This window comes from Triticum dicoccoides, chromosome 5B (assembly GCF_002162155.2).
Source record: "Triticum dicoccoides isolate Atlit2015 ecotype Zavitan chromosome 5B, WEW_v2.0, whole genome shotgun sequence".
Lineage (NCBI taxonomy): Eukaryota > Viridiplantae > Streptophyta > Magnoliopsida > Poales > Poaceae > Triticum > Triticum dicoccoides.
Genome location: NC_041389.1, coordinates 701,623,916 through 701,637,500, shown reverse-complemented (window position 1 = coordinate 701,637,500; position 13,585 = coordinate 701,623,916). Strand labels below are relative to the sequence as shown.

Below are 13,585 nucleotides of genomic sequence, written 5' to 3'. Positions count from 1 at the left end.
CGATCATCACGTGGTGCTTCGAAACGACGAACTTTAGCAACGGCGCACAGTTAGGGGGAACACTTTCTAGAAATTCTTATGAGGGATCATCTTATTTACTACCGTCGTTTAAGTAAACAAGATGCATAAACATAATAAACATCACATGCAATTATATAGTAGTGACATGATATGGCCAATATCATATAGCTCCTTTGATCTCCATCTTCGGGGCTCCATGATCATCTTCGTCACCGGCATGACACCATGATCTCCATCATCATGATCTCCATCATCGTGTCTCCATGAAGTTGCTCGCCAACTATTACTTCTACTACTATGGCTAACGGTTTAGCAATAAAGTAAAGTAATTACATGGCGTTAAATCATTGACACGCGGGTCATACAATAATTAAGACAACTCCTATGGCTCCTGCCGGTTGTCATAGTCATCGACATGCAAGTCGGGATTCCTACTACAAGAACATGATCTCATACATCACAATATATCATTCATCATTCATCATAACTTTTGGCCATATCACATCACAAAGCAATTTCTGCAAAAACAAGTTAGACGTCCTCTAATTGTTGTTGCATCTTTTACGTGGCTGCAATAGGGTTCTAGCAAGAACGTTTTCTTACCTACGAATAACCACAACGTGATTTGTCAACTTCCATTTACCCTTCATAAGGACCCTTTTCATCAAATCCGCTCCAACTAAAGTGGGAGAGACAGACACCCGCTAGCCACCTTATGCAACTAGTGCATGTCAGTCGGTGGAACCTGTCTTACGTAAGCGTACGTGTAAGGTCGGTCCGGGCCGCTTCATCCCACAATACTGCTGAAGCAAAATAATACTAGTAGTGGAAAGAAAGTTGACAACATCTACGCCCACAACAGATTTGTGTTCTACTCGTGCAATAGAGAACTACGCATAGACCTAGCTCATGATGCCACTGTTGGGGAACGTTGCATAAAATAAAAAATTTCCTACATTCACCAAGATCAATCTATGAGTTCATCTAGCAACGAGAGAGAGGAGTGCATCTACATACCCTTGTAGATCGCGAGCGGAAGCATTCAAGAGAACGGGGTTGAGGGAGTCATACTCGTCGTGATCCAAATCACCGGAGATCCTAGCGCCGAACGGACGGCACCTCCGCGTTCAACACACGTACGGTCAGCGTGATGTCTCCTCCTTCTTGATCCAGCAAGGGGGGAGGAGAGGTTGATGAAGATCCAGCAGCATGACGGCGTGGTGGTGGATGCAGCAGGGTTCCGGCAGGGCTTCGCCAAGCGACTACGGGAGGAGGAGGTGTAGCAAGGGGGGTAGGAAGGCGGCAGGTGTTGGGGTGCGGCTGCCCTCCCACCCCCCCTTTATATAGGGACCCCAGGGGGGCGCCCGCCCTGGAGATAGGATCTCCCAAGGGGGGCGGCGGCCAGGGGGGTGGAGTGCCCCCCAAGGCAAGTGGAGGCGCCCCCTCCCCTAGGGTTCCCAACCCTAGGCGTAGAGGGGGGCCCAGGGGGGGCGCACCAGCCCACTAGGGGCTGGTTCCCCTCCCACTTCAGCCCATGGGCCCCTCCAGGATGGGTGGCCCCACCCGGTGGACCCCCGGGACCCTTCCGGTGGTCCCATTACAATACCGGTGACCCCCGAAACTATCCCGATGGCCGAAACTCGACTTCCCATATATAATTCTTTACCTCCGGACCATTCCGGAACTCCTCGTGATGTCCGGGATCTCATTCGGGACTCCGAACGACTTTCGGTTTGCTGCATACTCATATTCATACAACCCTAGCGTCACCGAACCTTAAGTGTGTAGACCCTACGGGTTCGGGAGACATGTAGACATGACCGAGACGGCTCTCCGGTCAATAACCAACAGCGGGATCTGGATACCCATGTTGGCTCCCACATACTCCTCGATGATCTCATCGGATGAACCACGATGTCGAGGATTCAAGCAACCCCGTATACAATTCCCTTTGTCAATCGGTACGTTACTTGCCCGAGATTCGATCGTCGGTATCCCAATACCTCGTTCAATCTCGTTACCGGCAAGTCATTTTACTCATACCGTAATGCATGATCCCGTGACCATACACTTGGTCACTTTGAGCTCATTATGATGATGCATTACCGAGTGGGCCCAGAGATACCTCTCCGTCATACGGAGTGACAAATCCCAGTCTCGATCCGTCTCAACCCAACAGACACTTTCGGAGATACCTGTAGTGCACCTTTATAGTCACCCAGTTACGTTGTGACGTTTGGTACACCCAAAGCACTCCTACGGTATCCGGGAGTTACACGATCTCATGGTCTAAGAAAAAGATACTTGACATTGGAAAAGCTCTAGCAAACGAACTATACGATCTTTGTGCTATGCTTAGGATTGGGTCTTGTCCATCACATCATTCTCCTAATGATGTGATCCCGTTATCAATGACATCCAATGTCCATAGTCAGGAAACCATGACTATCTGTTGGTCAACAAGGTAGTCAACTAGAGGCTCACTAGGGACATGTTGTGGTCTAAGTATTCACACATGTATTACGATTTCCGAATAATACAATTATAGCATGAATAAAAGACAATTATCATGAACAAGGAAATATAGTAATAATCCTTTTATTATTGCCTCTAGGGCATATTTCCAACATTAGATGTCCATCATAGACCTCAGAGAGACGGTCCCAGATTAGCTTCACGTGATTGAGATGCATGACGTTCCTGAATTGATTTCGGGACAGACTTGTGCAGATGACATCCTTCGCTATGAGGTTGAGGAGAGTGTACTTGCGAATGTCATCAGCTTCAGCTATCTTGCATATATCGGTAAGACCGATCTCGGTGACGGTCCATAGATTGCTGTCCATAGCCATGAGTCGCTTCTTCATCATGGCCTTCCACCGAGGATACTCATGACCGTCAAAGATGGGGCAGGAAACATTCCTCAATCCTGCAGTCGACATAACTAGAACTCCAGGTGGTTAAACCAAAATCACACAGAACAAGGGAGTACCTTGCTCTGATACCAATTGAAAGTGCGTTATATCGACTAGAGGGGGGGTGAATAGGCGATTTTTATGAATTCTTCACTGAGGAATTTGCCAGTGAGGAAATTCCTTAGCGAAGAACTACTAGCAGCGGAATAAGTACTCAAAAGTAAGCATAACAGGATACGGACATAGTCATCATGATGAAATGAAGACAAGCACATAGTACAGGAAGTGTAAACATAGGATAAGACACGATGAAGACAAACGGTCTGAAGAAATTGAACTGAGGAAATTGAGAAAGTCTTCAGTCAAAGTCTTCAAACACAGATATGAACAATCACTCAACACAGTAATGAGGAAATGAAAGAGTTGAGGAAATAGAACCAGTAAGGTTGGTGAAGACAATGATTTGGTAGACCATTTCCAACTGTTGTCTCAGTTGTACGTCTGGTTGGAGCGGCTGAGTATTTAAACTCGAGGACACACAGTCCCGGACACCCAGTCGCTGAGCACGCAACTCAGGACACCAAGTCCTCACCGTATTCTCCTTGAACTAAGGTCACACAGACCTCGTCCAATCACTCATGGTAAGTCTTCAGGCGACTTCCAAACCTTCACAGACTCGGTCACTCGGCGATCCACAATTCCTCTTGGATGCTCTAGACCATGACGCCTAATCGTCTGGAAGAAGCACAGTCTTCAAAGGTAACAAGCGTCGGATCCACGCAGGATCAATCTCTTCAGTGATGCTCGATCACTTTGGGGTTTGTAGGTGTTTGGGTTTGGGATTTTCCTCACTCGATGATTTTCGCTCAAAGTCCTCGGAGGATGGGTTGCTCTCAAATGACAAGTGTCAGTTTCTCTCGGAGCAGCCAACCAGCTAGTGGTTGTAGGGGGCGGCTATTTATAGCCTAGGGAGCAGCCCGACGTGATAAGACATAAATGCCCTTGTCTGATATGACCGTTAGGTGGATAAGATATTTTGGGACAGCTGGCGCGTAGCACAGCAACGGTCGGAAATTTGACTATCAAATTCCTCAGGGCTATCATGTTCCTCACTGTGTAGGCAATCCGCACTGGCGAATTCCTAACTCCTCAGTCAGAACAAATTCTTCAGCAACCAGAAGAACTTCGTCTCTGTCACTGAAGAAATTGACTGAACTGTATGAGATTTCCAAAGGCTTCACTCGAAGGGTTTGGTAGGTGTAGGATTTTGAGTTGAGCATCACTTGGAAATTTTTCCTTAGTATTTCCTCGACCCCCTTTAACAGTACGGTGTTTCCTATGACTCAAGAAAGAGAAAAACAAAACTATGAAAACGAAGTCTTCAAGCTTCATATTCCTCGCATGAATATCAAGTCTTCACGGTAACACCAATTTCTTCACTTTCAAAGTCTTCATGAAAGTCTTCAGAAATACCAAAATCTTTAGTCGAAGATATTCATTTTTAGGGGTCGACTTTCCCTGTAAATATCAAACTCCTCATAGACTTATAGACATGTGTACACTCACAAACACATTAGTCCCTTAACCTATAAGTCTTCAATACACCAAAATCACTAAGGGGCACTAGATGCACTTACATAGAGTCTTAAGCTTGTTGCCAATATGTGTCCTTAGCATTTTGAGGGGTCCACATCTCTATTCCATGCCATGCCAATCATTAAACTTTCTGAAATGATCATCTTGAAAGAGCATTAGTTCAATGAGCTATATGTTGTTAAGAATTACCAAAACCACCCAAGGATTAGTTGCACTTTCAGTTTTACCAACAAAAATTGAGTTGTATGCCACAAAAAGTATTTCATTATATGCACATTTCAAAGAACTTTTCGATGATATATTTACTCTGAAATATAATCCATACTTTGTTGACCGAAATTATAAGTCAAAGTTTGACACGAAAACCGAAGTGGCCTTGTATAAGGGAATTGAGGGAGTATTAAGGAGATACAAACGAAATTGGCACATACCTGGTCTTCGGATGACTAGGATGTACATAGCCAACACTAATGCAAAAATAATCACGTCAACAAAGGCAAAAGTCATACAAAACTGAAGCTCTACCTAGGTGGAGGAAAAAGAAGAAGAAAGGAAAAACTCTGCCATGATCAAAACAATGATCAACGGACCTCAACTACGACCATCCCCCCAACCATCTCTTGACATCACGAAAACAAGCAGAAAGGTTATCTAAGAGCAATGCTTCTAGGAAAGGAATGATGCTCAAGCGCCACAGTCACCGTATCCAACCACTAAATATCAAATCTTATGTTTTCAACTTGAAGATAAAGTTCGAGAAAATTCGAGAAATACCTTGAACAAGGTAACAACGCAAAAACACTGCCATTGCCAAGTATAACAAACAAGGGTCAGACTTAAAGTTTTCAGCTCGAAACTCAAGACTCAAGACAAAATACTCGAGAAGCACCATCAAATCAAAGGCATCATGCGTTGTCGCCACCACTTTCTTGATGTTGGCGTAATATGTCAACCACATGTTAATTGGTTTCGACAAACTTTGTTTTTCACCAAAAAACCAAGAAAAAACAAAAACAAAGAAAACTAGAAAAAACTAAAAGCCGGAAGAAAAAAAACCAAAGCCCAGAAGCACAATTTCGTTTTCACTTTTTTGGAAGCAGACGATGTGCTTTTATTTTATTGTTCTCGGAAAAGTATAGGTTGTGCTTCTTGCATAAGCAAAGTTGTGCTCGCGCGGAAGTTGAACACATGTTGGGTTTCCCGTGAAAGCACATTTGCCCTTCCCTTTCGGAAAGCATGGACTCTGCTTCTCGTAGAAGCACATGTTATATTTTCTCTTTTTTCGATGAAACACAATTGTGCCTTTTCTTTTCAGGAAGTATAGTTGTGCTTCTCATGGAAGCACATATTGCATTTCTTTTAGTTCTGAGAAACACAATTATACTTCTCACGGAAAAACGATGCTTTCCGGAAGAAAAAAACAAATAAAAAATTCCACCCAAAACCTAGAAAAAACCAAGCCAATAACAAAAGGCCAAAAAAAAAACTAGAAAATGCATGCAAAAAATTTTAAAAACAAAATCTCGAAGATATGTCCAGAGCGTGACACATGGCAGTGATTGAGCATACCACATGGCGTGCTCCCACGCTAAAAAAGTGAGCTTTGCAGGAGCCCTCGAACGGATACCCTTTGATTAGGAGCCCCTTATTTTTTTTGTTTTTTGTTTTTCTTCTTTGGCTACTTTGTTTTTGTTTCTTTTTCTATATTTTAAATTTTTAAAAAAATTCAGGAACCCCAAATCCAACAGTAAATGTTCTAAATTTAAGAAAAAGCACGATTCTATAATTTTCACATATTATAAATGGCTCATAAATTTTAATTTTATTTTTTTTAAATATGTTCTGAAATTTATAAAATATTTTCCCTTTCGTAAAATGTTCGAAATTCCTAATTTTTTCATAAATTGCGGAAAAATTTAATCAATTAGAAAAATGTTTACAAATACAAAAGATGGTCATGAATTTAAAAGATTTTCTTACATTTTAAAAAAAATCTGTAATTTGAAAATCATTGTTGTTTTCCAAAGAAGTTCATGAATTTTAAAAATATCCACTTATTTTTGAAAATATTGTGTGATTTTAAAGAATGTTGACCAATTTGGAAAAGTGCACGCGCTTGATAACGGCTTTGATTAAAAATACATAAAAGTAAAAGCATAAAATGGAAAAGGAAATGCAATAAAAATATAATAAAAAGGAGAAACCAGATTCAGGGAAGGTTTTAGAACCTTCTGAAACAGCCGGTGTGGGCTGGCCGACTGAGAGGAGGAGCGCACGACAAGGTATATGGTAGGTCGCTGGATAGCGAACTGCGCGTCAAATAGGAAAGGGCCCGATTGCATGAAGGTTTGCCCGGCTCCGACGAGGGAGGGGTGAAGACGGTGGCTCGCTCCAGTGCTTGTAGTCGTCACTAGATGGTCTACGGATCTGGATGCATTTTTTTATTTCTGATGTTCTTTGCACCACTTTTTTTTGACAGAAAGACTGTAAGGCAACCCCTAACGTATAATTGGTGCAATAAACTCAAATTGCAAGTACCATGCCTTGAAGTTGGGTGGGTGGGAAGGCATCAGCCCCTTCCCACCACTTAGGCTATACCTTAGTCTGCCTTGACAATGGATGAATTGATCGAAAGTTTTCTGACAAAAAAGAAAAGTGTGTCCGCCAAATTATAGACAAGCTAGAATGTGCAAAGTCAGTCAATTAGCACTCAAAGAGTATAGGAAATCCAATAATTCATTAATTTCTAGGGAGAAGGCTGACGCAAAGCTTTGTTGGAATGGTTTGGGAGAAGACAATGAGCTAAAAAGAATTGAAACCAGGTAATTAGCTTTAAACAGTATAGCAAATCAAACAATTCAATAATTTGTAGAGAAGAAGACTTACGCCCAGCTTTGTCAGCAGACAATCATCATCAGCTAAATAGAGATGAAGCCAGGTAATTAGATTTGATACAGTACAGCTAAAATAAGAACACGCGCCAGGTAGGGTTCGAACTTACGACCTTCCGCTTAGGAAACGGACGCTGTATCCACTGAGCTACAGGCGCTGACATGTTCTCACTTCAATTCCATTCCTACTGGCCGGCAAGTGCAGCTGAAATCATAAAATATTAACCCTGTTAGTTTCTTCGGATTTAATTTTAGACTATGAAAAGTAAGCGAATATTGACTTGTTATCCCAGGAAACGAGACTGTACGAGAACCTTAAGACGATTGCGACTTTGTCCAACAATGCTATTGTACCTAACGAAAAAACCCCTGATAGTGTACCACATGCCGAGCGTCAACGCCACCACGCTCCTCAACGTGTTCACTGGTACCAGCAACCTCGCCATCGTATTTGACGCCTATTTCAGCGACACCTACCTCGGCCCCTACACTACCATCTCCGCGGCCGGCCACCACCATGTCCTCCTTCATCGACATGTAAATCCTCACCACGACCACCGTACTCCATGTCCTCTACCCTTCGGCGTGCAACGCATCCAAAGGGCGTCAGTGTGAGGGCCCCAATAGCTCCCAGCTAGTACCACACACTCTTGGTGTCCTTCTTCGTGGTCGTAGACATAGTATGATGTTGTTCCATGTACATTGTTCTAGATGGAGGAGACATAGAGGGGGTCGATGTTGTTACACGCCAATGGCATGGTGGTCGTGGGTTACAGATTTTACAATTCAAATCTACCGCCACTCGATGCAGGGACGGAGCCAGGGGTGATCAGCGAGCGAGTAGAGGCCACGGCTCTCCCCATGATATGTTAACACGCTACTCCCTCCGTTCCAAAATAGATGACTCAACTTTATACTAACTTTAGTATAAAGTTGGGTCATCTATTTTGGAACGGAGGGAGTAGTATTTTTAGCTTAAGATGCTTTGGATTTTTATATTTGGCCCCTCCAACCTTTTATCTCTTCTATTGGCCCCCCTCTACCAAAATTCCTGGCTCCCCTGACTCGATGGACAAGAAACCGAACAACCAAAAGGGAATAATGTATACGTATCGACAGTTCCATGCTTGTCCGATCTGAACGAAGCGAACTGATAATAGTAAGTACAAATTATACAATGTTATAGCTAGTAGTCGAACTGTTGCCAGGTGGTGAAGATCTGTCCGAACAGCCACCAAGCCGGCACAATGTCCTGGAAGACCTTGTACTGGCCGCCCGAGGAGGTGATCACGAAGCTGAGTGCCTGCCCTTGCAGCCCCGCTAAGCACTGGCAATCAGCGCCCCAGTTCTGGGACATCGGGATCCATGCCGTGTTGGTTCCCTTCACCGACATGCTCTTGATCGACCCGCTCATGGCGATGTTGCTCACCAGCACGAGCTCAAAGTAATTGAAGCCGTTAATGGTGAAGCGCAGGCCGCCCTGCCTCTGGCACGCGACCTGCTGGTAAAGGATGGGGACGATGCCAGCGCGATAGATGGCGAGGTTTTCCCAGGCGGGCTGGGACATGTCGAAGTGTACACGCGGAGGGTTGCACCACCCGCCATTGTCGCTGGGGAGAGCCCAGTTGGGAGGGCAGAAATTGGTGACGGACACGGTGATGGGCGTGCCGGGCTTGCAGACCTGCTTGTGTCGCAGGTGATGAGGTAGCATTGTCCACACGACAAGCCATTGTTGAACAACGCCGTGCTCAGCGCGGCGTTTGATCCCGTACCCCGTATTGTACAAGTTCTCGTACCCACATGCGCCGCTTGCACATTGCACATGCAAAACAGTACTGTCAGACATGCACACACACGCATTGCATTGCGTACCAGGTGATAAATATTCATAATTTTATATAGCGAGCTATTCCAAATAGCGGCAACAACGGTCCTCCAAATCAGTTATGGCCGGGTATTTCATAATTTTACCGGACATTTGTACTGAATACCATTCAGCAACACCTATAGCAGGACTATTTAACCTTTGTAAATAAATAGTATTGGGCATATTTTGATGGCGTGGGAGCAAGCCGGAGTTTAGCTATATTGCTTACCCATTGTGTCAGATCCGTCGGCGCCGCCGTAGAACGTGGCATGGGCCTGGAGCCAGTAGCCGGACTTGGCGGGCGCGAAGCAGAACGCGAGAACCGTGGCGAACAGCTGCAGGAAGCTTAAGCGCATCCCAGCTGCCATCTTTCTGCTGGGGAGATCAGATGGTTGGGCTTCTCTCGAAGCAGATAGCTTGCTAGATATTGTGGCGATCGAGTGGTTTTGGAGGTGAGGAATGATTGCGACAATGGTGGTGCTTAAATAGGGATCTAGCTAGCTACCTTATGAATGAGGTGAGCAATGATGAAGAAGAATGATTGTCGTGTTAAACGTATTAGATCGCGGTTCCAATGGTCGTGTAGGTGCACATGGCTGCAACCTCCACAGATTGACTTGCACCTTCTAATCATCCAACGCAGGTCATAACGGCCGAGCTTTACTACCTCGTTTCTTATATAAATACATTCCAAATGATAGGTTAACTGAACAACCGGTTTCACATTCTTCCAAGGATTAGTCTATCAGGTCTATGGCTGGTGCCTGGTACATAGTACTCCCTCCGTAAACAAATATAAGAGCGTTTAGATCATTACTTTAGTGATCTAAATGCTCTTAAATTTCTTTACGGAGGGAGTAGCAGGTAAACATTTCTGAAAGAGGGCTTCTACTTGAACAGATATGAAAGGGTGCAAGTTTATGATATTTTGGCTTTTCTGCTTGGCCAACTTATGTCTTTTCGCACCACAGAAGATGTGCAGCCTTCCAATTTTCTTGGCAATCTACATTCGGACCGTGCAATGTTCAACGGACGGGCGAGTAGCTGAAAGCGAAAACTGGAGTCTTTTTTTTACTTCATATAATTATTCCTTAGTTAGTGCTGGATGTCACTCTAGCCACCAACTAGTTAAAAGTTTTAAACAGTCTCTAATTGCAAGCCCAACTCCCTCCAATTCTTCAAGCGCGTACACCTCTTTGGTAGTTGAGTTATGCTTTTTGAATTACACTCAGATTACAGCACAAGAAGCATGATATGGACACTGATCACCCCTCAGATAAAAATGATAAGAACACCAAGACAGAATTACATTGAGATTACAAAGTGTTTTCAACTCATGACCTTTTCCAAATTAACGATTTTTTCGAAATTCATAAACATTTTCCCCTACGGATCTGGGCTGCGGGAGCCAGCGGATCACTAGTAGAAAAACCCCTATTAGTCCCGGTTGGTAAGGGCCTTTTGTCCCGGTTCTTGAACCGGGACTAAAGGGTCGTTACTAATGCCCTAGATCTTTAGTCCCGGTTCTAACACGAACCGGGACAGATGGGCCTCCACGTGGCCGGTGCGCCGAGCCCAGACAGGAGGGCCTTTGGTCCCGGTTGGTGGCACCAACCGGGACCAAAAGGCATCCACGCGTCAGCATTTCAGTGGCTGGGATTTGTTTTTTTTGAAAGGGGGGGTTGGGGGTTTTGGGGGGTTAATTTAGGTGTTTCATATATTGTGTTAGCTAGCTAATTAATAGAGAGAAGTGTCCTTTCTTATGTCCGTGCTTGGTCGACGCTACGTACTGTACATAGAGAGACCCTTGACATGCTAGCTAGTAAGAAAATGAAGGGAACCATTAAGTACAGAAGTTCGTCATGCATACCGAGAGAAGTGATCAATTGACCTCTCCTTCTCCGAGTGATTGGTCGAACAACAAGTTTTCGTATTATCTATCCGACGCTATTGGCTACATACATATACAATATGTAAGATCTCTTACAATCCCCTAGCAATTGAAATCAACTTCCACATGGTATTCTCCGGCTTTATTGATGACGTGGTCAAGAAAGAATCCTGCCAATTTCTCTTGAATTGCTTTCATGCGATCTTGTTCTAGGAGTTCATCCCGCATCTGCCACGTCTAATTTGAAGAAGGGGGTTAATACATATATATGATTGAAACTCAAAAGAAATGATGGTGATATAAAATGAAATTGTGAATATTATTGCTTACGCACTTCATATTGTCTTTTAGAGTAGCCCCGCTTATTTTTCAAAGTCGCGTTGTAGATGAATTCGCACACGTAGTATCCATAGAAATTATTCCCTTGTTCCTGCCACAAGCACTTTACGAGAAATAGATGTCAATCAAACTGATAATGAAGCATTATAAATGACATTGATGAAAGTATAGCTATAGAATCAACGGGAGATGCGTGCAACTAGCTAGCCAGTAGTACTTACTTTTGGGTATGTATATAGCAGCTCCTTCGGTAGTCCCGGAGCTTCTGCGGTGAACTGTTTCCAAACCCTGCAAGACAAAGAAAATAATAATTATTACTTGAGATATCAGGAAATGAACTAAAAGTTGCCGATATGGTGCGATAATGATCGATTGAACTTACTTGTTGAGCAATTTAGTCATGTCCGCATAGGTTTTGGGATCTTTTCGTCTCGGGTCTAAGACGGTTACTAGTCCCCGCTCAAGCTTAATCTCCAGAAGAACATAGTGGAAGCTGCACACGCATGCATAACACATCAATTACATTACTATTACCTCGCTCGAGTAATAAGGGAAACCGAATATGCACACGACAGTAACACTCACTTGAAGTTGTAAGGAAAGAGTATTAAATCTTTGTTTTGATTTCTGATCAACGATTGTAGCAAGTTGGCCTCGACCTCTTCGGCGTGCTTTTTAACCTGAATTTCATCTATGATATTTGTGTTAATGAACCCAATATCATACATTTCTTGTTTTTTGCACTCGACGATCTTCAATCTGCATAATATAGTGAGGATAATTAATTATAAATACATGCAATGAAAGAGCTGAGCTATATATAGAGACTTAATGACATAAATAGTACTTACAGACAGTAGCAAAAGACCGTTAGTTTATCGAGGGCCCTTTGATTGAAGAACTTGAAGAACTCCTCAAATGGAACAGGCAACAGATCAGTTACAACGAGGTCGTGCTCCTCTTTAATTCTCAGATACAAAGTATTCGGCCCCCCAGACTCTCTGCAGGTTTTCATGTACCAATTATGGAATCTTCGCATATGCGGGCCAGTGATCTCTGACCTTCTCATATTTGCCGATGAATTCTGGTGTCTCTTCTTTGTCGACAAACTTTTTCAGCTCTTTCCGCCACCTCCTGAATAGGCATGCCATCTTCTTAAGAGCACAAGACTTGATTAATTGCTCTTTAACTGGCTTCTCCGGATCCTCCTCTGGCGGTAGGGTAAAATTTGCCTTCAGCTCAGTCCAAAGATCATCTTTCTGCATATCATTGACATAACACACCTCAGGGTCTTCTCCCTTAGGCTTATACCATTGGTGGATGCTGATCGGGATCTTGTCACAAGAACCCCGAGCAGCAAATGCGTTCTTTGTCCGGATGGGTTCAATCGGTTTGCCGTCGCGCGCGATTGCTATGATCTCAAACCTTTCATCCGAGCTCAACTTTTTCTTTGGGCCTCGTCTCCTTACCGAAGTTGTGCTCAATCCGGAGGGCTAGAAGAAAGAAGAAAGACGAGAGTTAATTAATATGTGTACATATACCAAAACAATGAATGCATCAATTAGCTAGTCAGAACAGGCTTAACTAATATATATACCTGGCCAGACTCGGTTCGGTCACCGGAGCCGTCATCACGATCTCCTTCTTGCACCGTCATTGGGTCACCGGAGCCGTCCTCATGGTCTCCTTCTTGCACCGGCATTGGGTCAAAGGAGCCATCATAATTGCCTGCTTCTTCACCCTGTCCTTCCATACCATCGGTGTCGTTCAAAAATGATAAGACGGCATCACTTCCATGTGCGATTATCTCCCCCAACATCGCTTCTATTGCTTCGTCTCGGGGGGTGTCCATAGTTTCTACAAATATTTACAACATGGCAATTATTATTCAAACATGACAGATATGGATATGTTAGTGGCAAACGTAGAACTAGCTAGCTAATCACAGTAAGGAATCATATTAATTAGTGGCCTCGACGCTGCTTCTCTAGGGTTTGGGGTGGCCTCGACAATGCTTCAAGGGGGTAATATCGACAACAACGAGATACATACACGGGGAAATAAT

At 43.8% G+C, this 13,585-nt stretch overlaps 1 non-coding gene and 1 pseudogene across 1 annotated transcript; both read right to left on the bottom strand.

Annotated features, from left to right (window-relative positions):
• Window positions 1-7,508: 7,508 nt before the first annotated feature.
• TRNAR-CCU lies at window positions 7,509-7,581 on the bottom strand. The gene has a single exon. It is a non-coding gene; the product is annotated as a tRNA-Arg (tRNA).
• Window positions 7,582-8,609: 1,028 nt separating this feature from the next.
• On the bottom strand, window positions 8,610-9,658 carry LOC119306738 (annotated as a pseudogene).
• Between the last annotated feature and the right edge of the window lie 3,927 nt (window positions 9,659-13,585).